Source organism: Fundulus heteroclitus, chromosome 4 (genome assembly GCF_011125445.2).
Source record: "Fundulus heteroclitus isolate FHET01 chromosome 4, MU-UCD_Fhet_4.1, whole genome shotgun sequence".
NCBI classification, from domain to species: domain Eukaryota; kingdom Metazoa; phylum Chordata; class Actinopteri; order Cyprinodontiformes; family Fundulidae; genus Fundulus; species Fundulus heteroclitus.
Window position 1 is genome coordinate 33552027 of NC_046364.1, and position 20499 is coordinate 33572525.

At 40.3% G+C, this 20499-nt stretch overlaps 1 protein-coding gene across 2 annotated transcripts in view; it reads left to right on the forward strand.

Annotated features, from left to right (window-relative positions):
- The window catches only part of gse1 (Gse1 coiled-coil protein), a 240123-nt gene that overhangs the window by 3895 nt on the left and 215729 nt on the right, over positions 1 to 20499 (forward strand). The gene's annotated exons all lie outside the window — the stretch shown is intronic.

The following is a 20499-nucleotide window of genomic DNA, read 5'->3' on the forward strand; positions in this document are numbered from 1 at the left end:
ATGTGAAGAACATCTGTGGATGCCATTCACACTGAGCAGCCCCTGCCCTCACAGACTCACACTCTGCTATGTGGAGCTGTCCACTCAGTTCTCCCTCTGCTCTTTAAATAACTGTTGGACTAGCTGTAACTTGCATTATGTCCCAAATTAAGCTTTTATTATCAATCGGTCCTTGCAGATATATCCTTTAGCTGCGATCATGGGACTTTTTATGCACTCTGCCAAGGTTAGGGGGATCATGATGGTAGGGGGTGCCGGGTGTGGGGAGTTCTGAGTGATCGCGCTGGACATTTTTGGCCTGAGTAAGCAAGTGACCTCATAGCTGAAAAAGGAGCCAGTGGTGTTGGGGAGAGGTGCTGCAAAATAGCCGCAGGGCAACAGGTGCTTTGTACTTTAGTGCCATGCTTTGAGCTGGAGAAGGTCTGTCATCGCCGGGGTTAGAGCTGTCAGTAGGGAGTTCCCATCTGGTTCCCTTTAGCGCCCTGTGAGCTCGCGTCCAGAGTTTGGTTTGGTTCTTTTGAGTTCAAAGTTGAAAGCCATACAGCAGAATAACAAACTGCTACAGGTTTATCTTTTAATTCATTCATAAGAAATAATTTACATTTAACTTTAAAAGAAATATGGGTGTAGAAGGTGTTGAAGATAGAACCATTCAAACTGTGATTAAGGCTTGCTGCTAGGGTGTCTTCAAACCTCTCATTGGGTCTAAATGAGAGGTTTGAAGATGGATTTACAGTCTTTATGTTTCCCGATGGTTGGTATAAAACAAAAGAAATAGCACTGTACAGTGTTAAACAGCTGCAGATACAACCATACACTCAAAAAAAGGGAAACAGGACACCTGACAACTTTATGCTAACATTTAATTTCCAGTTAACACATAAAAATGTGTTTATTGGGTTAAAACCAAACAATTATACAATGTTTACTAGAAAAAAAAAATTTGTTTGACCCACATTCACGTTTTATGTGTTAACTGGAAATGAAACGTTAGCATAAAGTAGACTGATTACTCAAACATCATATAAAATATGTTCTATGTTTTTATTAAAGTAACACTACATTAAAATCAGACTGTTTATGTTTTCCTCAGATTCATCAAAGACAGGAAATATGTTCCTCATTATCACTGCAGCTCTATAAAAAAATTATTATCACTTGCCATCCTTGCATTTCCTTCTTTCACTTGATTGCAATTTGCAACTAGTGCCACTAGATGTCACTACATCTAGGGAATATTTAAATATAGATACAATTTTATGAAAAAAGTTATTTGTGCATGCACCTGTACTGCCACACATTTTTGGCTCTTTTAGATTAGATTCTTCAGATATTTTTAGAGGTTTTAATTCTCTTTGATGGTTCAGTGAATCTGCACACATTGTATTATATTACAAAGTTTTATATGATTGGTTCACTCTGTTTAAATCAGTAATATTTCAGTCTGGTTGCAAGCTTGTTGATGTTTTTTATACTGTTAAAAGTTTTAATTTGTCTTTGATTCAAAGGCCAAGGGGCTGAATTTGTCTTTATCTCTTTATAACAATGTTTCCACTCTTGTTTTAGTTCTTGCTCTTTTCCTGCAGACGATAGCTTATGTGATCAAGGTTTCCAACCACTAACACCCTGTTTATTACCACGGCCCAGTGACTCCTGTGTGACCTAATATATTCTTTCTCTCCTTTGTTCTGTGGCTGTTTCTAGATGCTCTCTTACATTTCCCTTTTCCTCAGCAGAGATATTGCTTTTTTTCTTAAATGTTTTCTTAGGTTCATATCCTGATCTTTCCCTTTTTAGACAGAATTTACCTACAAACGATCATTTGGTGGCTTAAAGATTGGTAGTGATTGGTAGAGTCACTAAGTATTTTAGCTCTACTGTCAGCTTTTAACAGTGCTGATTGGCTCTAGTTTCTAAATGCCCAAAATGTTGCTGTTCCTCCTGATGTTTATGCTTTGCATTTAAATTTGGGCTGCACGATATATTGTGAATACACTGTCATCGTTATGTCAGGATGTGTGCTATTTGTTAGTGCAAAGGAACATCTGAAATGCAATATTTGTTTGCCATTATATTACTAACATCAGGAATTTACACTTGGTTGCAAAGTGGCACAGTGTTGAGCTCTGTGGCAAGGGATCTTTCTGGATGGAGTTTGCATGTTCTTCTCACGTGGAAGTAGACTCTCTCCTGACATCCCAGCTTCCTCTCAAAGTCCAGCAATCTGAATATTAGGTCGATTGGTGTCATTATGTCTGAGTGTGTGCTGCATGGTTGTCTGATTTGTCGGTCCTCTGTGTTGCATTGTGTTGTGATGGCAGCTTGTCCAGGGTGCACATCGTGCCAAACGGCTGCCATTCACCCTGTCGAGCATTATTGCAGCAGTTGTCTACCCCTGACATAAATGATTGTGCCCAAGATTTTAAAGGTCACAGAGACTGGGGGAAATGACATAATTGCACGTGAGGAAGCGAGCTTTGAGGAAAATCAATACAAATATTTACTTGCACTTTTACTTACTTTTTTAGAGAAATGTAAAACTATCGGATGCATGTTGCAAAGACAAATAGTACAGAGGGCTTCTATTTCATGGTGGGTTTTTTGTAAGATTTAAAATACAGTGAAGAGCTGGAGCATTGTAAAGATGTGGCGCTTCTTCCAATCCCTTTCACTTTAGTTTTGACACGTTATGCACCTCAAGATGCCGTGTTAACCGGCTCACGTAACAGAGATGGTGACCTGGGATTCTGACTAGAGTCTTTTATCATGTATTAGCTAGAGATATTTGCATCTTGCGCAATTGTTATTTATTTGAAACAAGTTGTTCATATCAGCTGTAGCTCTGTAACTATGACCACACAGAGGACTCTCCACCTGAACTATGCCTTAAATGATTGGGTTGTTTTAGAGCAAAATAAAAGAAAACTTGTCTCGCTGTTCAACCAGCTGTGTGATTACAAAGACAGCTCATGTTTTTAAAATAAAAACACTTCATTTAGGAATTGAACGTTCTCTCTCACTCACTCACTACACCTCGTTCATCATGCTGTAATTTGTAGCGTAACTTGAAACAGACTCATCAACAAATAAAAAGTTTGATTATTTTTTTTCAACAAAGCAGCTTTTAAATGTTGATTTAAATTTTTTTAAAAGATTTTGTTGTTCAATATAAAAGTATTAAAAGCTTAAAAGATCATTCTTAAATGTCTGTGTGTTGTATTAGTCCTAACCTACCACTCTATTGGGCGAATAGAGCTAAGGGAAACTTTGAACAGTGTGGTGGATGCACAAATAGTGCAAAGCAAAAACTGCAAATAGGTGGGGTGAACGCGTGACTAGAGCGAAGTAATAATTTAGTTGAATTCAACAATCTGAACTTTTCTGTCAGTTCGCGTCACATTCACCACATTTGTGGCATAGGGTGAAGGAGTGCAGCAGAGACAAAGCTTTTTTCATGCAAAATGGAAGATACATTTTTATTGAAAATGATTGACTTATTGACTGAAGACTGATGGACAGGCGCTCTGCAGCGGGAATAAGAGCGCCTGTAGTTGGTGTTTTTGGAGTGGGAGCCGTCCCCCAACATGGAACAGCATACGTTGGTCCTGGACAAGTACCACTGGAAGCGACCATCATCCAGACGACTGGACCAGGTGGTGGTACTCAGCTGCAGCTCACGGCTGCATCTCTGGAGGATTTGGTGGACCCAGGCACTAAGACCATTGTTCAGCTTTTCCCATAACAATCCCTTTCATTCACTCAGAAATGGTAAATGGCTTGTACTTGTATAGCACTTTTAACTAGTCTTGACGACCTCCAAAGCACTTTACACTACAGTCAGTCACACCCTGACGGTAGTGAGCTATGTAAGTAGCTACAGCTGCCCTGGGGCACACTGACAGAGGCGAGGCTGCCATGCACCGGCGCCACCGGGCCCTCTGACCACCGCCAGCAGGCAATGCGGGTGAAGTGTCTTGCCCAAGGACACAACGACAGAGACAGTCAGTGCGGGGGATCGAACCGGCAACCCGCCAATTGCAAGACGAACTCCCTAACATCTGTGCCACGTCACCCCAGAAAAGTCGATGTCAGCCATGTTGAGTTCAACATACAATAGGAACCTGCAAACAGATAGACGCTCCTCCTATATGATGCCTCGGTGAAGCGAGCTGGGCGAAATTTCACCGCGTTGTTCGTGCAAATTGTTTGCGAGAGAGAGAGCCGAAATGTCAAATGACTAACGGCAGGCGTTTAAAACAAAAAATTTGCCTTGTTCGCGTTCGGTGTAAATGCACCTTTAAAAGCAGACCCGATGGGATGTACCTGATAAGAAAATGTTTATTCCAGTCTTTAGAGACTTGAGAGTTGACTTGAACTTGGGAAAAATGCTTTGTCAACATCATTCTGATTTAATGCTATTCAAATATTTTCCATATTACTTTGATATAGTGATTTCCAAGTTCTCAGAATGAATTTGTTCCTGTTGTTTCTTTTTTTATTAATTTTTTTTCTACAGTTTTCATTATAGGACATTTGTTACATAAATCAGGCAATACCATTACATTAAGTCAGTGTTGTAGTCAAGTCACTATGCCTCGAGTCCGAGTCCAGGTTCGAGTCACCAGTGTTCAAGTCCGAGTCAAGTCCAAGTCATTTAAAAAAAAATCCGAGTCGAGTCCGAGTCGAGTCCACTACTCATCAGAGTCGAGTCCGAGTCGAGTCACTATTGACGTGTGATGTATGACATGAAGCAGTAACATTCCATTGCACTAATAACTCTTTCGCTGTAGTTACCCTTGGTTTTACTCGGTAAAACTACCGCTTTTTCCAAGTCTAAGACGTCTCCTAACCATGGTTTTTAAACATTGTTGTTATGGAACGCGCAACAGCGACTCGAGGTACGCTGATAGGCCGCATATGAAGGATGTTAAAGCCGCAAGCGGCGTCGATCGGCCCTCGCAGCCAAGCGCACTCCGGCCTTTGGCCACCGCCGCGGTGCCGGCCGGCGGGCGGGGTTCGCGCAACGCCGCGGTGCCGGCCGGCGGGCGGGGTTCGCGCACCGCCGGCCGCCCACCACCGCAGATGCTGTTATGCATTTCCCTCGCCCGTCCACCGGGCGATTCCCACAAACGCGTTCGGCAGCGTTCCCCCACGACTCACAACAAATCTGGTGAAGATCGGTCGATGCAGCGAGGAGATACAGCCATTGGATAATGATAATGCATTTGGCCACCGGACCGGACTAAATTGTTCGGCGGGCCGGAAAATTTATACCGATTCCTGGACGGTGACTACAAACAGAAAAAAACTGCAAATAACGGCATGAACGCCGAGCAGGAGAAAAACAACGACTTACCTTCCTATCAACTCTGCCCGTTTCCCAGTCTTTCTAAGACCTCGACACTCAATCCATCGTTTGAGCTGAGCGTTGGTATGTTGTTCCACAGTTCTACCAGTAAAACGGGCGCCTGGACATCCTCTTGTGAAAGTTTAACAGCTGAAAAGTCGATCATATCGTATCTGTTGCATGTGTAACGGCTGGTTGCTACGTGCGCTCTCACACTGTTTGCCCAACCTTAGCGGCAAGGAGCGTTGCTCATGAGATGGTGACGTCACGTGCGCGGTACGACATTTAGATATTAAAATCATACACCAAATAATATTCTAATGACATATTAAAATTATAGCCTAATGATATAAAAAAAGTCGAGTCTTTTTCTCAATTCCCGAGTCAGAATGATCTGAATGTAGGAGTCCGAGTCCAAGTTCGAGTCATCAGTGCGCAAGTCCAAGTCAAGTCACGAGTCTCTAAATTTAGCTAATGACTCGGACTCGAGTTCGAGTCTTGGACTCGAGTACTACAACACTGCATTAAGTTGATTAAAGGTGGAACAACCTTTTATACTAAGCCACAACTATTACTGCTGTGCTGGAGCTACATTTGGTATTCAAAGTAAATTTGATTGTTTTCACTGATCATCCCCCATCGTTTAAAGAATATATTTTTTATTGTTAAGACAAAAACATTTCCATGTCCTGAGGGTATAGCAAGTGAAGATGTATGTTGTAAAGGCAGGAGGAGTGAAAGAAAAAAAACTTAACTGTGATGTTAGAAAGGGTGAGAAAGTAACAACCTGGATGAACTATTAGAAAATGAAAAAAGAAGAGGAGTAGGAGGAGAAAGGGTCTGTTGGGGTTAATGGGATTCAAACTACCGCCTGAAGAAAATAAAAGTTAGGATTTTTCATCTCATAATTTAATCATTAAAGGTAATACTACATCATGGAGTATCAGAGAGGATATTCAAAGGTGGTGTGGCTATGAATATGATGCACATGGTTGTGTGAAATGTCCGCGTTTGTTTCGTGAAAACGGTTTGTATCGCGTGTAGCCTGTAAAGTTGCTGCAGCTGTGCTCTCTTAGCAGCGTGGTCTGACACACGGCCTCACGTTTCAGTGGGAATTCTCTAGGATTTGAGGGCTTTAATATAAAAGCTGTTGGAGGTGGGGTTTGATTAGCTCTCAAATCTTTAATCACCCTCTTCCTGCTCGTCTGACTCAGTGCTGCATTCTTCCCCGCTTCTCAATGGAGAGGTCAGACCATTCATGGAGCAGATGAGAAGGTGTTCTAACATTTCTTGTCTTTTCTTTAATGTCTGAGCCTTGTGATGTAGATTCATCCTGTGTATACAAGGCTACCTATTATAATGCAGGTGAAAGCATTGACATCACCTTCATTATTCAAGCTGAGGTCTTTGCTCCTGCTCTAAAAATACCTATCTGGGTTTATTTTTTTAAAGTGAAATTACATTTCACTCAATAGTTCCTCGCAGTGCTGCTTGCCATATGTGAAATTTTGCCAGTACCTACTGTTTTTTGTTTTTTTACTCCACTGTTTTATCTCTAGCTAAAGTCTTTCCAAAAAGCTTTACAGGAAAGTTGAAATATTACTAAACACAAAAGAAATAGATTTATCTTTGCCACTAAATGAAAATTTCCTGGCAGACAACTGTGGACAGGAAGCATGTTTGAGAGAGAGAGAGTGTGATTAGGTTCTCCGCTGTCCTTTGCTTGTTGGCACAAACTGGCAGAAAGTATATTGTGGTGAGTGATCTGGGAGAGGGCTGTCAGGCTGCGGCTGTGTTTAATTTTATTTGAGGAAAAGGGTTTCATTTTGAAGGGAAAATGCATTCAGCATTGACTGAGGAAGTTGAGATGTTTAGAAAACCTGGTCCATAAACAGATGAAAACAGATCAACCGTCTTCAGCCTATCATCTGCAGCTGCAAAGAAAGAAGCTATATGACACTCCTATTACACTCTAAGACCTGTAATAAACGATCCAGTGTTTCATCACATGCAGTTTCAGTTTCAAAAACTCTGTGCCTTCCTGTTTGCATTCCCACTGGTTGTAGAAATAAAGCAAAGCGTCATGTGATTATATTTTTGAGATTTCAGATTGTCACAAACTAACATCTTATTCTATAGAGTAGCTTGATTAAGCCATGTTTATCTATACAAATTTATAAATCTATTAGTTTAACAATGTTTAAAAAAATCCTGAAAGATTAACCCTTTTCACGAAGCAATCTTTAGCAGAAAATAAATCTGTATGAGGGGAATATTCTATATTTTTAAAGCTAAGATTTTCATTTACAATTAACATTGAGGATTTAATTAAGCAAAGGAAATCAAATATAAGAAAAACACAGACACTAATTCTACTCTACTGCTATGTGTAAAAGAGGATTAACCTGGGGATGAATGGTAAAAAATGTCAATATAATTTGGTTTATGTATACAGTGCCGATTGACATCTCGTTATCACAGGGCACTTTACAAAGTCAAGTCATACAGAAATATTGGTTGAAAGATTTAATATATAGGAAACCCTGCAGATTGCATCAAGTCATTGGCTTTCAGCATTCACTCCTCCTGGATGAGCATGTAGTGAAGGTGAACCGTCACTTGCATTGTGTTGTTGACTTTTTATGTGAGAGTGAGAATTTTGAATTCTATTCTGGATTTAACAGAGAGCCAATGGAGGGTAACCAAAACACGAGAAAAATCAAAACTCTTGTTGCAGCATTTTGGATCAGTTGAAGGCTTTTAGCATTTTGTCGATTTCCTGACATTAAAGAATTACAAGTAGTCCAGTCTTGACGTAACAAAGGCATGGACTAGACTCTGAGCATCACTTCTGGATAGGGTATTTGAAATTTTAGCAATATTCCAGATGTGAAAGAAGGAAATCATAGAAACCTATATGTGATTTAAATATCATGTCTTGGTTAAAAAAAATAATAATAAAAAATAACACAGATGTTTTTTTGCTGTATTTCCAGAGGGAAATTCAATGCCATCCAGATTAAGTGATTGATAAAGCAGTTTTTTTTAATTACTATGGTCCAAAGATGACAACTTCTGTGTTGCCTGAATTTGACAGCAGAAGATTTAAAAGCATCTGTGTTTTTAGGTCTTCAAGACATGCCTGTAGTCTACCTAACTAATTGGATTCATCAGGATTTATTGATAAATATAACTGAATATCATCAGCATAACAGCAGAATGTATCCCATGCTATCTGATAATGTTACCAAATGGATGCATGTGTATAGAAAAGAGAATTGGCCCAAGCACGGAATGCCGTAGTTCTCCACAAGTATCCCTGGAGTTTGAACAAGGTTTCTTATTTAAATTATCAAACTGGAATCTGTTTGACCAATCAGATTTAAATAGCCTAGGGCTGTTCCTTGATCCCTACAGCAGTTCAAGCCTTTCTAAGAGAATATTGTGATTGAATGCATGAAATGCAGCACTGTGATGTAACAGGACAGGTACAGACACAAGTCCATTGATTGAGGTCATGAGAATAGCATTAGACTTTCACCAGAACTGTTTGATGAGCTCTGAAACCTCACTGAAACTCATCAAAAAGGTCATTACTGTGTTAAGGCTTACACACCTGACTAAACTAACTAACTAACTAACTAAAATTATTTATATAAAACAAATGAAGATTGGGTATTCCTCTATAACATATAAAATATCTTGATCAAGAAAAGCTTAAATAAAGGTTTAAAAGCTACCCTAAAAGCTTGCAGTGCATATCCGTTTACTAAGAATAAATTAATCATATCTAAAATGTGGGCAGTAATCACAGCAAAATTCTGCGTTACATAATCGGCTTGAGTTAGTGTCTAATATGCAAGTTGAGGGTTTAGATGAAACTTATACTTTGATCACTTAGTAAGGTCAACTGGATCAAAACAGTCCAAAGATAGATCCAGTTCTGCAGTTACCTCAAATACAGCCTCACATTACTGAGGATTAAGTCATCATGTTCAGGAAGATGCCAATTGTTTTATTTTTAACTAATTGTATTTTTAATTAATTTTGTTTATAAAGAGCCCCTTAAAGTCAAAACTGCCAAGAGATGAGGGAATAATGTCTCAACTGAACTATGACACAGTAAGATTGGCAACTGTACTAAAAAGAAACCTTGGATTATTCTTATTTTCCTCTCTTAATGATAAAGAATAGGCTTTGTGTTGTGTCTTTTTATGCAACAGTAGTTTTCTAGATTAAGTAGGACTCATTCAGATATGCAGAGCACAATTTTTCTCCTATTTCTTAATTTTGTGCTTTAAAGTTTGCAGCTCTGAACCCATAGTAACCTTATCAGTATTTATTTAGCACTAAAACACATAAGTTTGAAAACTGATCTAAAAATCTAGAGGAAAGGTCCGGTGGACGGTACAAGATTACAAACAAAAGTGGTTATAGTGCTTTGAAATTTAGATGAGGAAAACAAGGAATTATATATTCAAAAGAATTGTAGCTAATAATTTGCCTGTGAATCAATAAGTTAATCAATAAATCAGACAGAAAGGTGGTTGCTATGCCTGCTTCGTGGCCAGTATTTTGGGGACAATTTTCAGATAAGACAATAAATCCCCCACAATGTGGAAATTCAGGCATGACAGTGAAAAACCACAGACAGTGTTACAGACAGTTTATAGTAGTGAAAAATAATTTAAATAATTAGCATGAGTTGACACATTTATACTAACACAGTCCTCTTGCTGCCAGATTTCTGTGAAACAAAACAAATCTAATTAAATCTAATTATCACAAATCAAGTCATTAACTAACAAAGCGAAGAGAGAAACCTTATGTTCAATTGTTTTGGTTTACCGTTCAGTTGGAGTTTTCTCAAATGTATTTCAATATTCATGATTTGCTCCCTTTAGACTAGTTTTTAATATTTGGTGTTTGCCATGGGCATGACACTTTCTCAATAAAATAATAATAAAGGGTAACAGAAAGATGTGTTAAACTATGACTCTGCTTCCTCGTCTGGACCTTAGGCTGTCAGCATTTTGGAGGACTAATAAGTTCTGCCAGCTGCCTTGATAAAATCAAATGGGATGGATGCCATTTCTCCAGATCTGACCAGGTTTTGCCCAAAATATTCACCAATCACCGATGTAGCCCAAAGTGTTTTCTGGCCCCTGGCAAACATTTGACTATGGTTGTTGGTGTCTCTGATGGCACTGTTCTGTCTATGGAGCTGCCAATTACCAGAGTCTGCTTCTCAGCAGGTGTGTCGCTGTTAGAACCATGGATGGGTTAGTGGTCACCCATGGGCAGGGATCTAAGACTGTACCTTCTACGTACCGTCACCCAGCAGCCGCCCTGAGGTCCGAGCTGCATGGGCAAATAAATCAATTATAATAATAATAATTAATTATTATTTATCTGACATTTATAAAAAAAAATTAGGAGGATCTGCACAGTTTCTGGACCCCAAGTGGGCAAAAAAACATCATAATGGACATTTCGTACCCTGGATACTCACTCTTTGAATTCCTCCCATGAAGGAGTACAGTATTATTAAAAAAAGGCAAATAAACTAGAGAACAGTTTTTATCCCACAGCAGCTGCCACACTTAACATTTAATTTTTGACATTTTTGAAGAAATGCTTGTATGTCTGCGTGTTTGTGTGTGTGTATTTACTATCTGTTTATTTGCTTTTTTCTTGGTTGCTTTTTAATGCACTTATTGGATGACAATTACATTTTGTGGAAGATCACAGGATGTTTCTGATTCTCATAGTGGGTCAGTCTCCCTGGAACCTTACGCAGAGACGTTTTATGGCTTAGTTCTAAATTTCGATCTTCAGCTGTAGTCTGAGAAGAGAAAAAGGAAGGAGGACAGGTTAAATGTTTCAGAGACATCTGAACCCACCCCCAGAACTCCAACTAAAGAGGGATTAGGACCTTATTTGGGTCCAGAGTATGCCCATTGTGTTACTTACGGAATCGACAGTACAGCAGCAGATGCAGGTCCAACTCTACCAGCTCTTAACTGGATTAACTGGTGAAATTCTGGGACGAAGAGCTGTTGTTTTGGATGGAGGATAACTTAAAAACTGGCAAGTTGTCAGTTCTGTCCCAGTTTGTTGGATATCATGGTGGTTTCTCCTTTTGGGCTTGCTTGTGATAGGAAATAGCTTCTGTGTCAATTAGTAGCTTCTTAATGGAAGCTACTAATTGATACTGATCACACATCTAAGGTTGATAGATGAAGCCTAGAATCTTACACAGCGGTACACAAAATTAGAAAACATAGCTAAGGATGCAAACACAAACATTTATTGCAACTGAATCTCAAATGGGCGATTAGTCCTTGCTAACCTGGTTGGACAAGACTTGATTAGTTGTGAGATTCTGCTGACTCAGCTGCTATCCCCAAGCCCAAGCTGTTGGTGTTGCGGACAGACTGATCGACCAGTCAGGAGCAGGCTTTGCGTAATACGTTGCTTTTAACTGGAATATTTAAAATTAGTGAGGACAAAAATTATGAGAATTTACCAAAACACAGTCTCATAACTGTATATTTTCTAAAATATGCAACAATTCTATTGAGTAAAAGATATTTATCACATTCAAGATTTCACACCATCAACAATAACCAGTATTTAAAGTTATGAGGGATTATGTATTTTTTTTTAACCTTTTAGTCTTTTTAAATGAGGACAAATAAGATCTTTCCAATTAGCTTGACAAAATCTTTAAATTGTCTTGTTTTAGGATTAAATTATCACATTTGTTGGCAAATTTTAGGAAGGGTTAAAATAAAACTGACCAAAATCATGTATTCTTCACATTTTGACATACTGGGGCACATTCTTTCTTCTTTTAGTTTTATCTAGAAACTAGATGGCGAAGACATTTTGAAGTAACCTCGAGAAAAACGTGTAAATGAAATCATTTCAAATCAGAGGTGTCCCTGAAACTTCCTGAAATATTAGAGGACGTTGGAGAAACGTCACCTTTTTCTCTTCCAGTTGTTAGCAACCTCCTTCATGAACATGAAAGACAAAACGATAATAGCCTAGATAAAATAACATTTCTGATCCAGATCATGAGTGCTGTTGGAATTAAAAGGTGATTACTTATTTCATCCAGCTCTGGAGAATACTGTAATATGCCCATCAATAACATTTTTGAGCAATGCTGCTAAATGGACAATTACAATTATCTACCAAATTTGCAAATAGGAGAGCTTGGTAGGAAGTTACACTGGACAATCTGCAGTCACGCTTTTTATTAGTAACTGCTAGACAGTTGCCTTATTTATGTCTGTAGCTGTCACTTTAAAAAGTTTAGCAGTCAGATGTAAAAAAAAAAAGTTTTGAACACGTTATGACTAAAAGGTATGCTATTGCAAAGCAGAAACAAAGGGCAGACCGTTAAACTTGTTTAACCCGATTTTGTCACATGTCCATTTGGCACCAAAGTATGCGATTAAAGTGAGCCAGACAGTGTCTGATCGACTATTAAGTTGGATTCTTGTAAGATCTTAGTCATGTGTGTGGAACCTCAGGGCCATTAAAAGTATGGATGCATTCATGTGACGCTGCCTGTGTTCTTGGATGTGTGGGTTTGTGAGCGGTAAACGTTTTCTGCTTCATTAGTTTTCCCATGTTCACTTTTTAGGTTCGTAAGGTCAGGGAACTGTAGACGTCGTACATGGAAAAACTTGTACTTGCAGATGGAGACGTCAAGATTTTGGATTGTAGAGTACTTTGCAAAAGTATTCAAGCATTTTGTCACATTACAACCACAAACCTATGTTGTTGTTGTTGTTTTTGTATGTTATGGGATAGACCAAGGTAAAGAAATGCATAATTATGAAATGGAAGGAAAAAAGATATTCACGTTTATGTAGCTTTCTTATTCTGAAACCCTCAAATAAAATCCATTGCAGTCTGCTGCATTCACAAGTTACCCAGTTAGTAAATAGGGTCTACATTTGTATCTCCAGCTGTTGTCAGAGTTTTGTTTAGGAAATCATTAGGGAACAGAGGTTAGAATATAAAACAATATACTAAGCTTCCTCATGGAGTGCTTATCAAGTACGGAATAACTGCAAACCTACCAAGACATGTACGCCTACCTAAACTGGCAGGCTGTGCAAGGAGGGCATTAACCATAAAGCCAGAACAAATATTTGCATCCTGCAAATCTGCACTTTAAGAAAGAGTAGCAAAAAGAAGCTTTAAAAGACTTAAGGCAGCAACCATGGACATAAAAGCATATTTATGTTTTAGTAAGGCCTGGTAATGTTTAGGACCTAAAGCCAATAGAGTTTTTCTATAAAACCTGAGAATTGTTGTTCGCAGATGCTCTCCATCCAATTTTCAGTCATTACATGTACAAAACTTATGGAGTAAAATACTTGCAGCCATAAATGCGGCAATTCTCCAAAATATTGACTCAGGGTTCCGAGTACATTTTACATATTTTTTTTTTTAGGGAAGAAAGTTTGAAAACCATGTATCCTTTTTATGTAACTTAGTATAGATGTTGCATTATTCTTTTGCCAGGCACTGTAAGTTGTGAATGAGTATTCAGTGTTTAAAGGCTTGAACTTCATATTTACAGTTTTTACACTAGTGTAAAGTAAACGGGCACAAATTGACAAAAGCATTTACAAAGAATTTATTGATCTGGGGGAACAGGTTATGGTTTCAAAGGGAATTGCTTGTTTGTTACTTTACTTTATTTTATTTAAAGCAAATAGAACTTTTAAATGCATTTTTCAAGCTCGTGTAGACTGCTTTGCTTTATTCCCTGCATATTGCCGTCATGCAGTCAGGCATAGTGTGGTAGTATCATAGCGTGGTTATGCAATGAAAGCTGTTTCCATATTTTTCTGGACTCTTTGCTTTACAGTAGTAAACCTGGGTTCACTGTGGTAATTATAGAGGACAGAGGGTGATGCAGCAACAGCTCAGCCCTCGTCCTGCCAGCTGCCATCTGGCCGTAGCACACACTTTACACATCGTCACGTAAATGCATACATTTGCAGACTTGCGCTCAGATTGGCGTTCATAAAAACAGCGTAATCTCAGGCATCATTTCCACTGGCAACAGCTGCACGCATGTGTGCGCACGAGCGTGTTTTTTGCGCACGTGTGTCTGCCAGGTGGTTAGAGAGCCCCGACAGGTGGCTGTTTCGCGCTGGAAAATGCAGCTGCAATTTGCCACAGCTGTACGTGCGTGCGCTCTGTGAGTATGTGCGGTTCTGCACCTGGACACAAGCAGATTGCGGCGGCACAGTAGCTGAGAGCAGGCCCATTTCCTTAACCAGGCATTTAACATGTAATTTCTGCGCTTGGCTCCGTTTTTCATTGCGATTAAATGCTTCTCATTAGTCATGCTCTTTCAGACCCTTCCCAAAGTGCTGCTGAAGTTTTTTTTTGTGAATGTAATTTTCTATTTTTTTATTTTTTTTTTTAGCTACTACACCATTATTTACTTTCTTTCACTTTGCTCTTGGGTCAAGCTCCTGCCCTCCTGCCTGCCCTCCAAAGAGATCAGCCATGCAGCCATTTGTTCGATCTCTTCACCTCTGTCTGTCATCCGACCAAAGGGGAGCAGGAGATGAGCGCTGCCGATGTTCTTGCGGGAGCTTATTTTGGCAGAAGAAGACGTTCCCTTCTTGGATTTCTTACTCTGTCTGTAATCATCCCCAAGCATTGGCCCTGACCCCCGTAAACCCCTAGCCAACCCCAGTGTCACCTGGTTTCTGGCATACTCAGCTTGTCCTGCCAGCCCCAGGACAGCTGGGAGATCCGAGACAGAGGGGGAGTTTAGTTTTGGACGGAGCCTCACATGACACTAGAGACTCTGATGACTCCGGAAGAATGCAGACTATATAGTTACTCTGACTCATTTAGCATTATGTGGGCTTTGCACAAACCCGCAAAGCATCCAGGTTGGAGTGATTGGTTTTGACCTTCCGTGAGGTATGGCCAGGCTTTTTAACATTTGACTTTTGGTAATGTTGATCCTCTCCCCTCAGTATCATGCCCTCAACGACCAACGCTTGAACACAGACAGGTTCCATCAATGAGACTTTTGAAATAGTTTCCAGGAGTACAGAGACATGACCATGCCATGAGTCACATATAAACCGATACAGTTCCTCTGCCGCAGCTAGATATCACGGATTCCTTTTAGCCATTATTTATTCTGTGCTTTTTTTTCCAAGCTATCCCTTTCAAGCATGCGATGAATCTATATTATGGTATTAATATAGATTTCAGATGGTCATTCACAACAGCTGGTGATGTTTACAACTTACTGAAAGCAGGCCTAACCGAGTCCGAAGTTCTGAGGCTTGCTGACACACAGCCTGCTTGCTATATGCCCATTCCCACATGGCCTGGGCTCTGTGTGTGGACCCATGTGTTAGTCACGGTTAACGTCCAGAGGGTAGCCTCAGGGCCACAGAAAAACTACAGCAGAGTGAGAAGAAAAGCACCCAGCAGATTGGGTACGTTTGAACTGCCTAAATAACCTCCAAGTTTCTTTCTGGTACAACGAGCGTCATGTAGAAGCATCAAAGATTACATAAATTATAGAAATCCAGAGCATAAAATGATTAAGCTGTTAGGAAGAGTCCACAGACGCAGAGGGTTCCTCGATGTTTTTTATATTCTTCTCCTCTCCAGGGGGTTGTAAAAATAGCACTTGGCTCAAACATAGGTGTCAGAGGTCTTCTCTTTCTCTCTCCTTTTTTCCTCTGTCTTCTCTTCCCAGCTGTGTCACCTCTCTCCTTGTCTCCCCCATCACACCACTCTACTCCTCTCCGTCTCCTTCTCCCCCTTCATCCCGCTCTCCTCTCATCTTCCTCCTCGTCTTCATCTCCCCCTGTGGTATTAGTGGGGCCACATGTTGCTGGCCTCTCCTGGTGGTGTGAGCCCCATGGCAGGCGCTGGCTCCAGGCTGACGCGTAGCTCGGAGAATGTGTGTGTGTATGTGTGTGTGTGTGTGTGTGTCTATGGATGAGATGGAGGACTGTAATGTGTTCCTGCATGCCTAACAGGGAGTGCGTGTGTGTATGTGTGAGGCCGCTAACACAGTAACCTGATAGTGGTGCGGCTGAGCTGTACACAGAGCGGAGCAGTGCTGTGATTTATCCCGCGGGCCCAGCAGATGGCTGCAACAGGAGTTTGTTTAAGTTTGCTTCAGAGCCGGGCAAGCGGCCAGGAGCATGGAGGAGGCTTGCCAAAAAAATGTTCACTGACTCTGGATGCCTAACCACACTGCTCCCCCCTCTCTCTCTCTCCCCTCAGCCTCCCCCGAACCCTTCCTCAGCCCCCACAGTCCAGCGTGCGCGCGCACGCACACACACACACACACACACACACACACACACACACACACACACACACACACACACACACACACATGCTCTTGCAGACTTTCTGTCGCTACTCTCCTTTTACCCCTCTCTAATTTCTCTTTCCTCCCATCTGCTCTACACACATGCCTTCATACATATGCACACTTTCATCCACATGCACCCGCCGCACACACAATCACACACACACACACACACACAGTTTTTTTCTTCTTTGCATGCTTCCCTCTTGTGTTGGCAACATCCATGGTGTAGACATGATCTCACACCTCAGGAGGGGGGGGCACTGAAGACCGAGGACGCGTCGGTCCTGCAGGGGTCCTGTGAGCACAACCATATGACCGGCACTTAGCCTCCCACACAAGATTAAAGATGGATCTCCTGAGCATAAACAGCAACAGAGCAGCACATGCGCAGCCATCCTCAAGTTTTCCAAGCACACACACACACACACACACAGTAGATGATTTATAAAATAAGATCCAGTTGGATTACGGTGTGCCTGCATAGCCCTTTTTCCTTTCCCGCGCAGACGATTCAGGCTCTGTTTTCGAGAAGGTGATGACAGCTCCTGTCACATCATCTCAGGTCACCCATGTGATAACTCCCGACCCCTTCCTCCCCACATCAACTCCACTCATCCCTCCTAATCTCCCTCGTGTCCTTCACTTGTCTTTTCCTCATCTTCATATATCCATCTTGCAGACAGCGTCTAGCAACAAAAGCAAAAGGTTGGTATGACTAAATCCATTGAAGCGGCAGACATCAAAGAAGAAAGAAGCGCATTTGGCGGTGAAGGGATGTGTGTTTAGAAGCAGGTAGTGTTCAGGGTTAGAGAATGTGCTCATTTACTTGTGCAGAGGTTTATGCTTAATTAATGTGATACGGTAGATGTATTGCACTATTTAGGCCTCTATGGTACTAATTGTATTTTTTACCGCTGTTTAGTCCTGTATTTGTGGGCTCTTAGGCTAATTCTTTTAAAAATAGTGCAAATTAAATATTTGATATCACTGATGTCACAGCAATAAGTAACCCAAAAAGTCCTTATTTATTTTGCAAAGCTAACTTTATGGTTAGCTGTGCCCACCACTGGTTTTCTGAGTACTTCTGTGCCTTTATCTCCACCCACCTGTTCTATGCTTACATAGCATAGTTCTTTCTCTCATAGTTGTTCATGAAAAAACAAGTTTCGGTTTATGCTTCGCGTTTTAATTTAATTTATCTTAACGTTCAACTAAAAAGGAGATGGGACAAAGCTGATCCATGATGAATCATTCCAGTCCATTGAATGAGGTGACATTCTCATGTGTGTGTTTCTCTGTGATTAATGAATGCTTGTGTAAAAATGCAACGTATGACTAATTGTGTAGCAAGTCAAGGCCTTTGTGCTTTGGCGTGGTTCTTTATTTCCCCTCAACTTTTTTTTTTCACTGTCTACTGTTTCCCTCAGGTCAGAAACCTCGACTCAATGTCATATGTGATTTATAATTGTTTAAGAGTTATATCAGCAACATTTTAAAGCTGCAACACACCATTTATAGGCTTCTTTGTTCCAGTGTGAACTTAATACTTCTATATATATCATAACTTTTTGAAGCAATGACAGGAAAATAACAGCTTAGGTGTGCGTAGTAGGAATATTTACAAGGGGATCTTTAAATATTAATGTCGTCAGGATTGAACGGAGGCATTTTTTCTGTCATAATGAGGATACAAGGATGTTAAAAAAAAACACTGTTGCAGACATGGAATGTTTTCTTTATGACATGAATGGCAACTGAAGCTGTTTTTGTCACATTGTGGAAATAAATCTGACTAGTTGAACATATCTAGAGCCTTCTGACTGCAAAAGTCTGGACTGCTGCAGTGAAATTAATGGAATGATACATCATCTGTAAATTGACCATTTTGTCAAAGAATTCCTTTGTTAAAGATATAAGAATATAACATTATTTTACATTTAACCACAGTAATGAATTGTACTGAAATATTTGTGTTCCTTTAAAATTCCAGACAAATGTACCAATGAACTAAAAAGTCGTGTGGTGGGTTAAATGAACATGAACATGAACTTTTTTCTGTAGTGAGTATCACTCAAGATCATAAAGGTTGTGTAATTACTCCCTAAAAATAAAACATGACGCTGAAGATGAAATGTGTAAAGTTAGAGGAACACTATGATGTTTGAATGAAGCACAAGGAAGATGAAGACGAAAGGGACTCTTAAATAACTTCATGTTGTTGCTTAATTTTATGTCTGGAAATTGGTTTACTGAACTCCAGCTTGTTTGGTTCACCAACATTTATATAAGTATTGCTGGGATGATTGGGAGCTTTACTTTCCAAAAGAGGAGACAGGTGAAGGGGACGACATATCCGGCTGCTGCTCTGCTCCTCACTGGCCTTGGCAGGGAGGAAGTGAGTGGGTCACAGGTCAGGTAGCTTAGCTGCCTGCTAATGAATATTTATCGGTCGAGGTTACAGTTAGTTGACCCAGTTGTTGCTCTCCCCAGACTCATTACATTAAGTGTGCTCGTTTTCACTCATTACGGTCACATGGCACACAGCAGCATGTGCTTTAAAATCAACATTGTAGCTTCATTATTAGATAGGCTCAAGGTCACATTCCCCTCTAAAGACCACAAAAACACTATATGAAGGTTCTAAAATGATTTTATCAATGCACATTTTTCTTATACCTATTCTTGCAAAAGTATTTGTATCCTTCAAAGTTTTTCCACATTTTATCATGTTACAACCACAAACCCCAATGCATTTTATTGGGATTTTATGTGATGCACTACAAACTCGCTCATTATTGTGCTGTGAAAGAAAAAAATAAATAAGGTTGTAATGTTGAAATCTTTAAGTGTTCATTTATATTTGCCTCACAGATTGCCACCGATTCGCAATTAAAATTGGGACTTAAACCATTGCTCTGGTTGAATGTTAAGAGTCATCGCAGTGGTCTCAAACTCAAATCCTTGAGGGCCGGTGTCCTGCAACTTTTAGATGTGTCCCTTGCTCCATACAACTGAATCAAATGGCTAAACTGCCTCACTAGCATTAAGCCAAGCTCTGCAGAACTCTGCTGATGAACTCAAATTGGAGTCAAGTGCGTTGAAGCAGATACTCATCTAAATGTTGGAGGACATCAGCCCTCAAGGAATGGCATTTGAGACAGCTCGTCCACAGCAAGGCGAGCCTATGCCCCAGTCAGCCCCTCTGCCCAACAGGTTCTGTTCCAGGATAAATTTTAACACCTAGGCCCCACCCCACCCTACCTTCAGCTTGTGACAAACTCCTAACTTTTGTGGCCTTTTTATGGCTTTTGCCAAACAAGGCTTCTCTTCTTGCCATTCTTTTATAAAAGCAAGATTTTTTTGCAATACACAACTAATATTTCCACACATGTCAACACATTCCCTCTCCTGAGCTGTGGTTCTCCTGCACATCTCAGTCTAGGACAACCTTGTCTTCTGTGTCCCTTTGTCTTAATGATGCTGTATGTTCACTAATTTAAGGAATAAACCTCTGAGGACTTTACATAACATCAGCCTTTATGGTGACAAAAATATATTCAATAGATTAGAATATGCACCTGTTAGCTATATATAAAATAACAACCTTTGAGCAGATATTAATCTTCTTTTTTGGGGGGGATTTTTCACGGCTCTAGTGGCTTGCATTTTATGACAGTAGGCTGACAGGAAGGGGGTTGAGGAGAGGATAGATATGCAGCAAAGGACCGCAGGTCAGATTCGAACACGGGTCAAC